The sequence below is a fragment of the Chiloscyllium plagiosum genome, chromosome 38 (assembly GCF_004010195.1).
Source record: "Chiloscyllium plagiosum isolate BGI_BamShark_2017 chromosome 38, ASM401019v2, whole genome shotgun sequence".
Taxonomy (NCBI): Eukaryota; Metazoa; Chordata; class Chondrichthyes; order Orectolobiformes; family Hemiscylliidae; genus Chiloscyllium; species Chiloscyllium plagiosum.
The window spans coordinates 10,131,306-10,144,670 of NC_057747.1; positions in this window are offsets into that span (position 1 = coordinate 10,131,306).

A 13,365-nucleotide genomic window follows, 5' to 3' on the forward strand; every position below is an offset into this window, starting at 1 on the left:
CTTTATTTTTAAAGTTAAAATTCTTGGGATATAATTATTAATAGTTTATTTAGATGATACTAATTTAGATTAGATTAGATTACATTAGATTACATTACAGTGTGGAAACAGGCCCTTCGGCCCAACAAGTCCACACAAAGTTAAAATTCTTGGGATATAATTATTAATAGTTTATTTAGATGATACTAATTTAAAATGAATGCACTCCATTAGAAATCATATTGTTCAGACAGTTATATTAAAGTCATACTGGCAGATGGGATTAGTCCCGAAAGGCATCATGGTCAGCATCATGACGGTGGGCCAAAGGGCCTGTGCTGTCTTGTTCCATGTTCTATGTAATGATTAAACAGAGAACCATTCTGAAAAGTTGCACTTATCTGACTCGACAGAACGGTGGAGACAGTTTCATTGGATTTTTGTCTCGTTGGCTCCTGAGTTGGAAGATGAGCTTTGATGTGTTGAATGATCTTTTGTCAACTGCAATGTCTCTATTGGACTATTGAATACACAACGTATCTATCATACAGTAAAACACAATGTATACATTAGCTAATAGCATCTGTCATGAATCAAAACAATACACATAACATTCTGAAAGGTTGACTCTGATTTATCTTCACTGATGTTGCCAGACCTGCTGAGCTTTTCCAGTAACTTCTGTTAACAACGAACGAAAGTGCTGGAGAAACTCAGCAGGTCTGGGAGCATAGTCAAAAAGTGTGGCGTTGGAAAAGCACAGCCAATCAGGCAGCATCCGAGGAGCATGAGAGTCGATGTTTCAGGTATAAGCTCTTCATCAGGAATGTGCAGGGGTGGGGGCCCAAGGGGGTGAGAGATAAATGGGACGGGGGTGCTGGGGGAAGGTAGCTTGGAAGACGATAGGTGGATACAGGTGAGAGGTGATAGTGATGGATCGGAGTGGAGGGTGGAGCGGATAGGTGGGAAGGAAGCTGGACAGGTAGGACAGTTTAAGAGGGTGGTGCCGAGTTAGAGGGTTGGAACTAGAATAAGGTGGGGGAGCGGAGATGAGGAACCTGTTTAAATCGATGTTAATGCCATGTCGTTGGAGGGTCCCAAGGCAGAAGATGAGGCATTCTTCCTCTAGGTGCCAGGTGGCTAGCATGTGGTGGTGGAGGCAGCCCAGGACTTGCATGTCCTTGACAGTGGGAGGGGAAGTTGAAGTGGTCGGCCACAGGGTGGTGGGGTTGTAACATGTAGAGACATCGAGAAACAGATTTAAGTTTCAAATCCTGTAACCCTCACTGTTAGGTTTTGTAGCAGTGTAAAGCAGTCTACAAATTCTGATAAGAGATTTTTAAGCTTTTTCTTAGGATTACAGTGCATGCCTATTTAATGCATCTGATATTTATGAGCCTGCTGGGTAATTATATATTATTTATTAGTGTGTGAACTAAATCTGTATTTGTATTTTCAGATTTTGCAATAGGCTGTTATTTTTCTCAATTCCTCCATCTCCATCTCATTTACTCTGAAGAGGAGACGTTCCACTCCCAAGCATCCTAGATGTCCACCTATTTTAAACAACGTGCTTTCCCTCCACCCCTGCCCCAACATTCAGACAGACCTCCACTGAACCTCCTTCATTCCCCTTTCCATTTTTCTAAACAGCTCCCCTCACCAAATGCAATAAAAACAAGGTTCCCCCTTGTCCTCACCTTCGACGCCACCAGTCTCCAAATCCAACGCAGCATCCTGATACACTTCCGCCAACTGTAAAGAGACCCCTCTGCACCCCTCTTTCCTTCTGCAAGGACCGTTCTCTTTGTCAGTCGTTGATTTGTGCCACTCTCCCCACCAACCTCCCCAAACATCCCGGTATCTTCCCCTGAAACCGGAAAAGATGCAAAACGTCCTGGCACACCACCCTCCTCACCCTCCATCCAGAGCCCCAAAAGATCTTTCCAGGTGAGATAGAGGTTCACCAGCCTCTCCAGGTTCACCTAGTTTGCTGCATCCGCTGTGGTCTTCTCTACATCGGTGAGACCAAATGTAAACTAACGGAACATTTTGACAAGCATCATAGAAGGGCCCATAAGGGCCAGCCTCACCTCCTGGTCACTGCCCATTTCAATTCCTCCTCCTGCTCCTTCTCCAACATGTCCACCCTTGGCCTCCTCCATTACCACAGTGAACCAGACCGCAAATTGGAGGAACAACACCTCATCTTCTGCCTAGGCAGCCTACAGCCCGGAGGACTCAACACTGAGTTCTCCAATTTCAAATAACCTCCCTTCCCATCCCCTGACTCCCTTTCCAACTCCTCCCCATCCCTTTCACTCCACCGACCGTCTCTTCCTTGCAGTTACCAACTGGAATTATTCCTCCCATCAACCAACTAATTTGTACCCATTACCTGTGGTCACTTATCCCTACCTTGCCACTCTGCCCCTCTACCCACCAAAACCCTCTCCCCACACTCCCCCCTCCAACTTTACCTGCAGCTCCCCCACCCCCTACCTCTAATCCTGAAGAAGGGTTATACCCAAAACATTGATTTCTCCACCTCCCAATGCTGCCTGGCTTGCTGTGCTCATCCAGCCTCCAGCCTGTCTACTCTAGATTTGAAGCAAGGTAGAAACAATGACTGCAGTTAAATAATAAGATCAAGGGAAATCAAACAAGACAAACCACATTGGCTGTGGAAAATGCCCAGTAAACTAATGCCTGCTGAACCAAAATAGAAGTTGCTGGAAAAGCTCAGCAGGTCTGGTGAAGACAAATCAGAGTTAACGTTTTGGGTTCAGTGTCCCTTCCTCACCAGACCTGAAAACGTTACCTCTGATGCTGCCTTCACAGGAGCTGCCAGACTTGCTGAGATTTTCCAATAACTTCTGTTTTAGTTTTAGATTTACAGCATCCGCAGTTCTTTCGGTTTTTATAATATTGGTACATGTAACCTGAAACAAACCAAAGTTGTCGCACAAAGCTAGTAAATTATGATCTGTAGTATTAACATAAAACATAAAGAGCTCAGGCACTAGCCTGATCCTTGCTGCAACCTGCTGGCATGAAGTTTAAACCTAGGTCTGCTATGTCATCATTTTGAAAGTGGACATCAGGCTAACCAATTTCCAATATGCTTAGACTGTCCACATTTGCTCACTCCCACACTATAGCCATAAATATGTTACAAAGCCCAACCATTATCTCTGCTAAACCTGGAAATCAATATCATGTGTTTTGAAGATTATTTAATGTTGACTGTTAGCATTTCTAGAATACCCATTACTACCATTTATCTATTTTACTTGGATTACGGGTAACTGGAGACAGGGAGCTGATGCTTGCAACCCAAAACTATTTAGTCATAGACTCACAGAGTCATACAGCACCAAAACAGACCTTTCAATCCAACCAATGCATGCTGACTATAATCCCAAACTAAACTAGTCCCACCTGCCTGCTCTTGGCCCATATCCCTCCAAACCTTTCATATTCATGCACTTATCCAAATGTTTTTTAAATATAGCCATGTTTACCAATTCCTCTGGAAGTTCATTTCATATGCCAACCATTCTGTATAAAAAAAGTTTGCCCATCGTGTCCTTTTCAAATCTTTCTCCTCACTAGGGAAAAGACAGCTGCCATTCACCTTATCTATACCTCTTGTGGTTTTATAATCCTCAATAAGGTCACCCCTCAACCTCCTACACTTGTGTGGAGAAAGTTCCAGCCGATCCAACCTCTCCCAATAACTCAAACTGGCAACATTTGGCAAATCTCTTCTGAACCCGCTCCAGCTTAATAATATCCCTATAACAGGATGACCAAAACTGGACACAGTACTCAAGAAGAGGCCTCACTAATGTACCAACTCCCATACTCAAAAATCTGAGCAATGAGGTAAGTGTGCTAAATGCCTTCTTAACCACCCTATCTGCTTGTGACACAAACTTCAAAGGATTAGTGTCTTTATAAGATTTTAGGTGGGTGTGTAAAATCATGACATATTGTTCTCAACATAAAAAATAAGAATTTTTCATAAAGGGGGTCTTCATTTTTTTTTTACATTGCGATGTCCCAAAGTACAGTAGTCCCTCTAAACCTGCAGGGGATATGTTCCACAAGCTACCGCAGAAATCTGAAACCACGGATAACAACGAACCCATTCATTTCAATGGGAAATTTACCTTCCTGGCAGCCTCCTGGTCCATGGTTCTGGAAGGTTCCCTTTAATATGTTCGGCTCATGGGAAACCACGGGTAACTGAAATTGTGCAAAACGATTCCACTGATACAGGGATCGCCCTGTAGTTCATGGCCATGAATTGCTCTACAACATTGCTTTGTAAATAAATATGACAAACAGTTGGGGACAGGAATGTCTTGTAAAAATAGTAAAGTTAAATGACCAACTCACCTATTTTGGTTGACTTTATTGGAAGGATTAATGTTGACAAGAATTTTCTTGAAGAGTACCTTGGGATTTTCTTGAAGAGTATCTGCCCTTTCTTGAAGAGTATCTTGGGATTTTCTTTATATGTATCAACACAATGCTTCATTTTAAACATCTCATTTGACAGATGACACTAGTAATAAAGCAGTACTCGCTCTGTACAACTGAACTATCACATTTCTGGCTGGCACATGCATTTTGTAATAAGTAATTTAGATTTTATAACTTATAGAAAGTTAAACATTTGTGATTACTTTTGACGCCAATGTTATTATTTGAATAGTTCAGGACAAATCTCAAAATTTAGTGAGGTAATCTTTACGTAACCACAATTTAGCAAGAAGCAGATATGTTCATTAAATTTCAAAAAACTGCTTTTGGGAAACAATGATGATTTATATAAATGGATCCTTGTGTGAAAATCCAAAGAGAAAATGGGTTTAACGAGCTCATCTGGTGAAATGGGTTTTATTTAATTGTAGCTTTAAGTGGTAATTTTGTGTTTGTTTTCAATTACATTTTTTTCTACTTTTAGCTGTTTTCGAGTTCTTAAACAATTATAATTGTGATACAAATAGCTAGTTTTAGAACTCGAACACAGGAAAACAAAGGCTAGCTTAGGTAGTCTGCTTGGCAAAGAACGACAGCACAATGACAAGCCAATAGTGAGTTCCTTGAAGGTGTAGGAAAATGCAGTTTAGGATGTGTACTTGCATACATAACTGATAAAAGAAAATGGGAAAAAGTAATAGCTGTGCATTGTAACCTCAACTTCTTCATAATAATGACAGTCAAGGTAGGACAGTCAGTCCATCTTAATTCATCAATTCAAGATCCTAAAGACTTTTGACTGCAACATCCAACTGTTTTCTAAATGAAAGAATTTTGCCCAGCATTAATGTAAAACAAAGAACTGTGGATGCTGGAAATCTGAAATAAAAGCAGAAATTGCTGGAGAAATCCAGCAGCCTGGCAGCACAGTGTAGAGAAAGCAGAGCTAATATTTTGGGTCCAGTGGTCAATGGTTAGTGTTCTCAAGAAGGGTCACTGGACTCAAAGTATTGACTCTGCTTTCTCTCCAGAGATACTGTCGCACCTGCAGAGTTTATCCAGCAAATTCTGGGTTTTGCCCTGCATTAGCTGGTAGCTGGTCTACACATTCATAATTATTTATGTGACAAAGCATTTACTGAGATTGCCTTTTCCTGGTTTGAGAGTCACTGTCTTGTTTCGAAACTTGAGTGGCTCAAGATTAATTAGAAACAATGCAAAATAAAACAATAGGTTAAAACAAAGCAAAAAGATCAAACTGGACTTGGCAAGAAGGTTATTTGTTTATGCCAGTGTGCCTTGGTGGACAGATGTAGGTTTTATTACAACAAAGGAAATAATACAACTTATAAAATTTCTTTCACAGGATGTGGAGATTGTTAGCTGGCCCAACATTTATTACCCGTCCCTAACTGGCATGACTCTGCCCTGTCACTTTGTAATTACCTTTCATAGAATCATAGATTCATATAGTCGAGGTGGTCCTTCGGCCCATTGAGTCATCACCAAAACAACTATGCTAAATATAAGTTTAATACAGTTATTTCTGACCCAAGTTTCCCATTCTCAAGCTGAATGTTAAATTCTACTATGTTATGGTCACTGTCTCCTAAGAAATCTTTTACCCTGATATCACGTATTAAACTTGCCTCATTACACATTAACAGATCCAAAATGGCCAGGCCCCAGTTAGCTCAATAATATATTGTTCCAGAAAGCTGCTCAAATAACCTCTATGAATTCCTGCTTATGGCTACCTCTCTCCATTTGAAAGGTTGGTGGTGAATTACCTTCTTGAACCCTTGAAATCCATAGGGTCTAAGGTTCACCTACAGTCCTATTCAGATAGGAATTTCAGGAATTTGACCCAACAACAATGAAGATATGGTTGTATAGTTCCAAGTCTGAATTAGGGGACACTTGCAAATGTTGGTGTACCCAGATATTGACTGCCCTTATCATTTGAGTTTGTAGAGGTTATGAGTTTGGAGGGAGCCTTGATGAGTTGTTTTAGATTATTCTGTAGATGGTAAACATAGGTGCCACTGTGAATTGGTGGCGAAAGGCACAAATTTTGGGATTCCAATCAAACAGGCTGCTTTGCTCTCGATGGCATTGAGTTTCTTGAGTGTTGTTGAAGATGCACTCATCCAAGCTATGGGGAGTATTCTATCAAATTCCTGATTTGAGCCCTTTAAATGGTGGACAAGCAGGTCAGAATCAGAACATGAGTTATTTCCTGCATCAACCTGCCTTTTTATCAACAGCAAATATATGACTGGTCCACTTCAGTTTCTGGTAAATGACAACCTTCTACATGTTGATAGTAGGGGATACAACAATGATAGTGCTATTGAACATCAAGGAATGATTGTTAGATTTTCTCTTGTTGAAGATGCCTGACATTGGTTTGGTGCAATTGAAACTAACCACTTATCAGGATATTGTCCAGGTCTTGCTGCAGATAAACACAACCTGCTTCAGTGGAATGAATGATGCTGAATATTGTGCAATAATCATGCAAACATCCCCACTTATGACTTTATGATGGTATGAACATGATTGATAAAGCTGCTGAAGCTGGTTAGGCCTAGCACACCATCGTAGAATGTAGAACATAGAACAGTACAGCACAGTACACGTCCTTCGGCCCTCAATGTTGTGCCAGCCTTTTATCCTCTCAGATCAGACTAACCTACATACCCTTCAATGTACTATCTTCCATGTGCCTATCCAAGAGTCGCTTAAATGTCCCTAATGAATCTGTCTCTACTACCACTGCTGACAGTGCATTCCACGCACCCACCACTGTCTGAGTAAAGAACCTACCTCTGACATCTCCCTGAAATCTTCCTCCAATCACCTTAAAATTATACCCCCTCATGATAAACATTTCTACCCTGGGAAAAAGTCTCTGTCTATCCATTCTATTTATGCTTCTCAACATCTTGTGCATCTCCAACAAGTCACCTCTCATCCTTCTTAGCTCTAATGAGAAAAGCCCTAGTTCCCTCAATATTTCTTCATAAGACATGCCCTCCATTCCAGACAGCATCGTGGTAAATCTCGTCTGCACTCTCACTAAAGCTTCCACATCCTTCCTATAGTGAGGCGACCAGAACTAAACACAATATTTCAAGTTTGGTCTAACCAGGGCTTTATAGAGCTGCAGCATAACCTCATGGCTCTTAAACTCAATCCCCCTGCTATTGAAAACCAAGAACTCCAGTGGCAATGGCCCACAATTAAGACAACTGACATTCAATGACCACAACCATTTTCCTTTCAGCTAAGTATGGCTGCAAATAATGGAACATTTTGCCCTGATTCCCATTGATTCCAATTTTGCTCAGGCTCCCTGATGCCACAGATGTTCAAATGCTGTTTCTGATGTCAAGTACAGTCAACCTCACTTGGCCCTTAAGTTCTGCTCTTATATTCACAGCTGTAATGAGGTCAGGGGCTTGGTGGCCCTGTCAAAACCCAAACTGAATGTCAGTAAGCAGATTCTACCAGCTGTTTCAATGTACTGTTGGCAAAACCTCTCTCCACTTTGCTGAAGAATGAAAGTCAATTGATGGGGCATTAGTTGGCCAAGTTTGACTTATCCTGCTTTTCATGGGCAATTTTTCACTTTGCCAGGTAGATGTCAGCATTGTAGCTATACTGGAACTGTTTGGCTTTCAGGTGGCTTCAAGCTGAAAATATTCTACCTCAGCTACATAATAACTCCAGGAAGAAGCTATTTGATGTTCCAGTCTAAAAGTTGAAGAACAAATGTCTTACCTGTCAAGATGTAGGATATGTTGTTGTAAAAGTAATGTTTTAGGTACTGTACCAGAGGTATGTTTTGGGGTACCATACAAAAACTGTTTTGTTTTGTTTTTCCTTTTCAATTTATGATGGAATGTTTTGGGATGAATAGGACTTTATTTTTACTGTGTGTCTATAAATCCTTGAGTCAGTGTTATGAGTCGATGGTTTGGTCTATTTTATTAGGTTTCAATTTTCCTTGTTGATAAACTTCTGCTTTATTTTTAAATCTGGTGCATTGTGTGCTTATGTTTCAGTAAGACTCATAAATTTGAGATAGTTCTTCAGCCCATCAAGTCTTATCACTGAAAATGATCTTAAATCTACGTTTAATACAGCTATTTCTGACAAGTTCCCACCCTCATTAAAATCCAAAACAAATCCAAATATGGTCTATCAAGCCAGGGAGCAACTTGGATTGTAACACTTTTTATATCTTTTGCTAGTTTACCCTCAAAATTTATTTTCACACTTTAGACTTTTTTATCATGGGATCCTTCTTCTTAACTGAGATTTTTTTTGCTGGCAAGTCATAAATTAGTTTCTTAAGCATCTGCTATTGTTCTTGAATGTTCCTTTCTGCTAAACTCCTTTCACAGTCTACTCCAGATGACTCTGCCCTGTCACTTTGTAATTACCTTTCATAGATTCATATAGTAGAGGTGGTCCTTCGGCCCATTGAGTCATCACCAAAACAACTATGCTAAATATAAGTTTAATACAGATATTTCTGACCCAAGTTTCCCATTCTCAAGCTGAATGTTAAATTCTACTATGTTATGGTCACTGTCTCCTAAGAAATCCTTTACCCTGATATCACATATTAAACTTGCCTCATTACACATTAACAGATCCAAAATGGCCAGGCCCCAGTTAGCTCAATAATATATTGTTCCAGACAGCTGCTCAAATAACCTCTATGAATTCCTGCTTATGGCTACCTCTCTTCATTTGATTTTCCCAAACTACAATGAAGATTAGAGTCACCCTTTATCTATATCTTCACTCCAATTATTTTCTCTCATCGCAGTCTGGCATTTTTAAATAGATTTACTGATTCTCATACCCATGGCTTCTGGTGCTTTTCTGCAGACACACAGTATATTTCCACCATGTGGCTCAATATCATCTACAACGCAAGTGACCATGTCACATTTGCTCAGTTATAATATCAGGACATTCAGAAAGAGGAAGTGTTTCAGCACCAATCTTTGACACAATTCAGCTCAGATGTGAATTTCTCATTGTCACTCACAATACTTCTTACTTTTGTCTGGCACTCAACTGTTCACGCAGGGAAACCATTATGTGTTGCTGCTGATCCGAAGTTTGGATTCATGGGGAGGCTTAGTGACAGGAAAGATATCCATCTGTTTAACCTTGTCGCACATCCAAATGATAATTGAATTAAATGTGGAACATGAAAAACAAATGTAAAAGTGTCTAAAGTATGGCTCTGGTTCTTTGCTTTACCAGCGGGCTTAATAGATCATTAACTAAATGATTTTGATTCCCTCTGCTTTGAACTGAACAAATCAGGCCTCATTCCTGAAGAAGAGCTTTTTGCCAGAAATGTTGACTTTCCTGCTCCTCGGATGCTGCCTGACCTGCTGTGCTTTTCCAGCACCATTCTAATCTTGACTCTGATCTCCAGCATCTGCAGTCCTCACTTTCACCCAATTAAAACTGAGCCAGAGTCAAAGTTATGGACAGAGGCAGGAGAATTGTACCAAGTCCAGGATTCGGAGCAAGTGATGGAATGGGACATACACTTTGCAAAAAAAGGATTTGTGGATGGAGGGGTGAAATTACTCCTAAGCAGCCACGGTTATTTTGAAAAATAATGGGACATTTTTATGTTCAGTGTTCAAATGTTCAAGGAGCAGAACATTGCCGCATTATACTTCCACATGCGTCATTATCCCTTTAGTATCCCTTGCAGTTGACCGTTTTTATGTTTTAAAGTACCATAACAATTTGTGTTGAGTTGTTGCAGCTTAGGTCAACTCTACCCTTGCCAAACATTCAAACCCATTGCAGTCTGGAGCCTCCCCACACCCCATGCTCAAAGCCCAAGAGCACTGAGCTTAATTATAATCATCTCAATTTCAAAGACTAGCTAACTTTGCATTGATTAGGAATAAACATAAGACTCTTCCGGTTTGTACACATAAAGACATCATTTGTTAAAGTGCTTGAATATTTTTAATCACAGGACTGAGAAAGCTGGAAAGCATTTGTCATTGTTTACATGATTCTGTTACAGTTTCTTGATTTTAAGAATTGGTTCAGATAGAAAAAGATGCTGGTGTGTATGAAGCATCCCATCGTATCTGATCAAATGATTTTCTACATGGCCTTAGACTGTACTGTGAGATTTTGACATGCCGTTCATGTACGCCATAAAGTTGAAGTTAGGTCACAAATCAGCCTTGATGAAACAAGCTTAAGGGGCTAAACAATTCACTCCAATTCCTATTTTTCTTAACGGTGAATGAAACAAATTATACATAACAATGCAATTTTATCTCTACATTTAATTAAATGCATCTGTTCATTTTTTTCATACTATAAAAACATTTCTTTCATTTTCCATGGTCTCCTTTAGTTTATGTTTCTTTTGACTAAAACTGTAGCTTTAGATCTTGAATCCAGATTGAATCTGCCTTCTAGACCAAAAAGCAATGACAAACCAGCCCTGCCATAGACTGGAGTAACTCTAACAAAGTCAAATAGACCTACTCTATTTGATTAGCACTATTCAATTCAATGTTTCTTTTTAGAGGTTGATTTTGTGCCTATTTGCCACAATGTTCAACATCACTGTTGGATGATTAAATCCTCATACAGGCTTTAACAATTACCTTCCACACTTTTCATGTAAACAATGGATTCATGTTTTCAATGCAGATCTTCTCTATGGTTTCAGAATTTCCCACACCAGTAACAAATCGTGAAGGTGAAATGGTAAGTTAATGTCAGAGCTGGGGCGGTTGTTATTTCAAAACAGTGCTACTGATGAAGAATGGAATTTGTGGATTGTGATTTTATTTCAAAGTATTTTACAAGGCTGACAAAGTGGGAGTTTCTCAGAGCTTGGCTGAAGAGGGGAAGGAATGATGTGGGGTTAGACTGAGGGAATAAGGAAAAGAAAGAGAGGATAAAAGAAAAGGGAGAGACACACAAAGGAAAAATAAAGGAGAAACAATAAACATAAACTGAGGATAAAAGAAAAGGAGGAGAAATAGACAGGGAAAATGCAGGAGGAATTTATGGACGGCACGGTGGCACAGTGTTTAACATTGCTGCCTCACAGCGCCAGAGACTCGGGTTCATGCCTCAGACAATTGTCTGTGTGGAGTTTGCACATTCTCCCTGTGTCTGTGTGGGTTTCCTCTGCATGCTTTAGTTTCCTCCCACAGTCCAAAAATGTGCAGGTTAGGCAAATTCGCATGCTAAATTGCACCTAGTGTTAGGTGAAGGGGTAAATGTAGGGGAATAGTCTGGGTGGGTTGCTCTTCAGAGGGTTGTTGAAGAGCCTATTTCCACACTGTAAGAAATCTTAAAAAAAAAGAAAACAGCCCCAGTCTGCTCAGCCTCTCCCTATAGCTCCAACCCTGGCAACATCCTTGTAAACTTTTTCCGAACCCTTTCAAGTTTCACAACATCTTTCCGATAGGAAGGAGACCAGAATTGCGCACAATATTCCAACAGTGACCTAACCAATGTCCTATACAGCCGCAACATGACGTCCCAACTCCTGTACTCAATACTCTGACCAATAAAAGAAAGCATACCAAACGCCTTCATCACTAAGGAAAAGGAAGAGAGATGGAAAAGGAAAATAGATGAGGAATGATAAACAAAAAGTGAGGATTAAAAGAAAAGGGAGACAGAACGGAAAAATAAAGGAGGAATAATAAAAATAATAAACAGAAAGTGAGGATAAAGGAAAAGGGAGAGAGACAGAAAGAGAAAATAGAGTGTTATAGACCAGGCCTGACCCCTTCAAAACATTTCAAGAAAATAGCCCAGATCCTAACTTTGCTAGTTGTTTTAAGCAGATGTAACATAGACATTCCAGGAGTGATGCAGTTGGTCAAGCCACTTAGTTTTAAACAAAACAAACTTTATTTACAAGATTACCAAATGAAACAGAAACAAAAGAGAACAGAATAAAGAATAACTTAACCGATCCGAAAACCCAACGGATCATCCCAACTGAATGATTTTGTTCAGAATACTTGCTACAATCTGTATAAATACAGTTTGGCATAAAAGGTAAAATCAAACACAGCGTCTTACAGGAAAGAAGGCAGAAAGAGAGTACCAGCAGGGATCTGCTTCTTTGGGTCCATCAAGTTCACAACTGCCTGACCGCTTTCAGAGAAAAGCCAGACGGGTAAAACAAACCAAGCCAGAGAAAAGCTGAGCTGGGAGTACTTGCCACTCCCAGTCCATTGTGGAAGTGTTTTTAAATGTGAAAGCCTCTTGCCTCTGGCAGTATCTGCTAGCTATAATCGTACTGGCCTGAAAACCCATTCAACTCAGGTGTTTCAGAGTCTGTGTCTTTTACTAACTTGCTGAAAAAGAACAAGGAGAACATAACGGGGAGAAAGTGAGGACTGCAGATGCTGGAGACCAGAGTTTAAAAATGTGGTGCTGGAAAAACACAGCAGGTCAGGCAGCATCAGAGGAGCAGGAGAATCGTGCATAAGCCCTTTGTCAGGAATGAGGCTGGTGTGCCAAGTGGGCTGAGATGAAAGGTAGGGGGGAGGGAATTTGGGGGAGGGGGGCTGGGATTACGATAGGTGGAAGGACTGAGGGTGAGGGTGATAAGCCGGAGAGGGGGTGGGGGCGGAGAGGTCGGGAAAAAGATTGCAGATCAAGAGGACGGTGCTGAATCCGGGGGTTGAGACTGACATAAGGTGGGGGCCTTGTAGAGGGAGGAGGAGAGCTTCTTCAAGGTAGGCATCCTTGCAAGAGGATTCGCAGTAGGTTAAGATCAACTAGGAGAAAGTGAGGACTGCAGGTTCTGGAGACCAGAGTTGAAAAGTGTGGTGCTGGAAAAGTGCAGCAGGC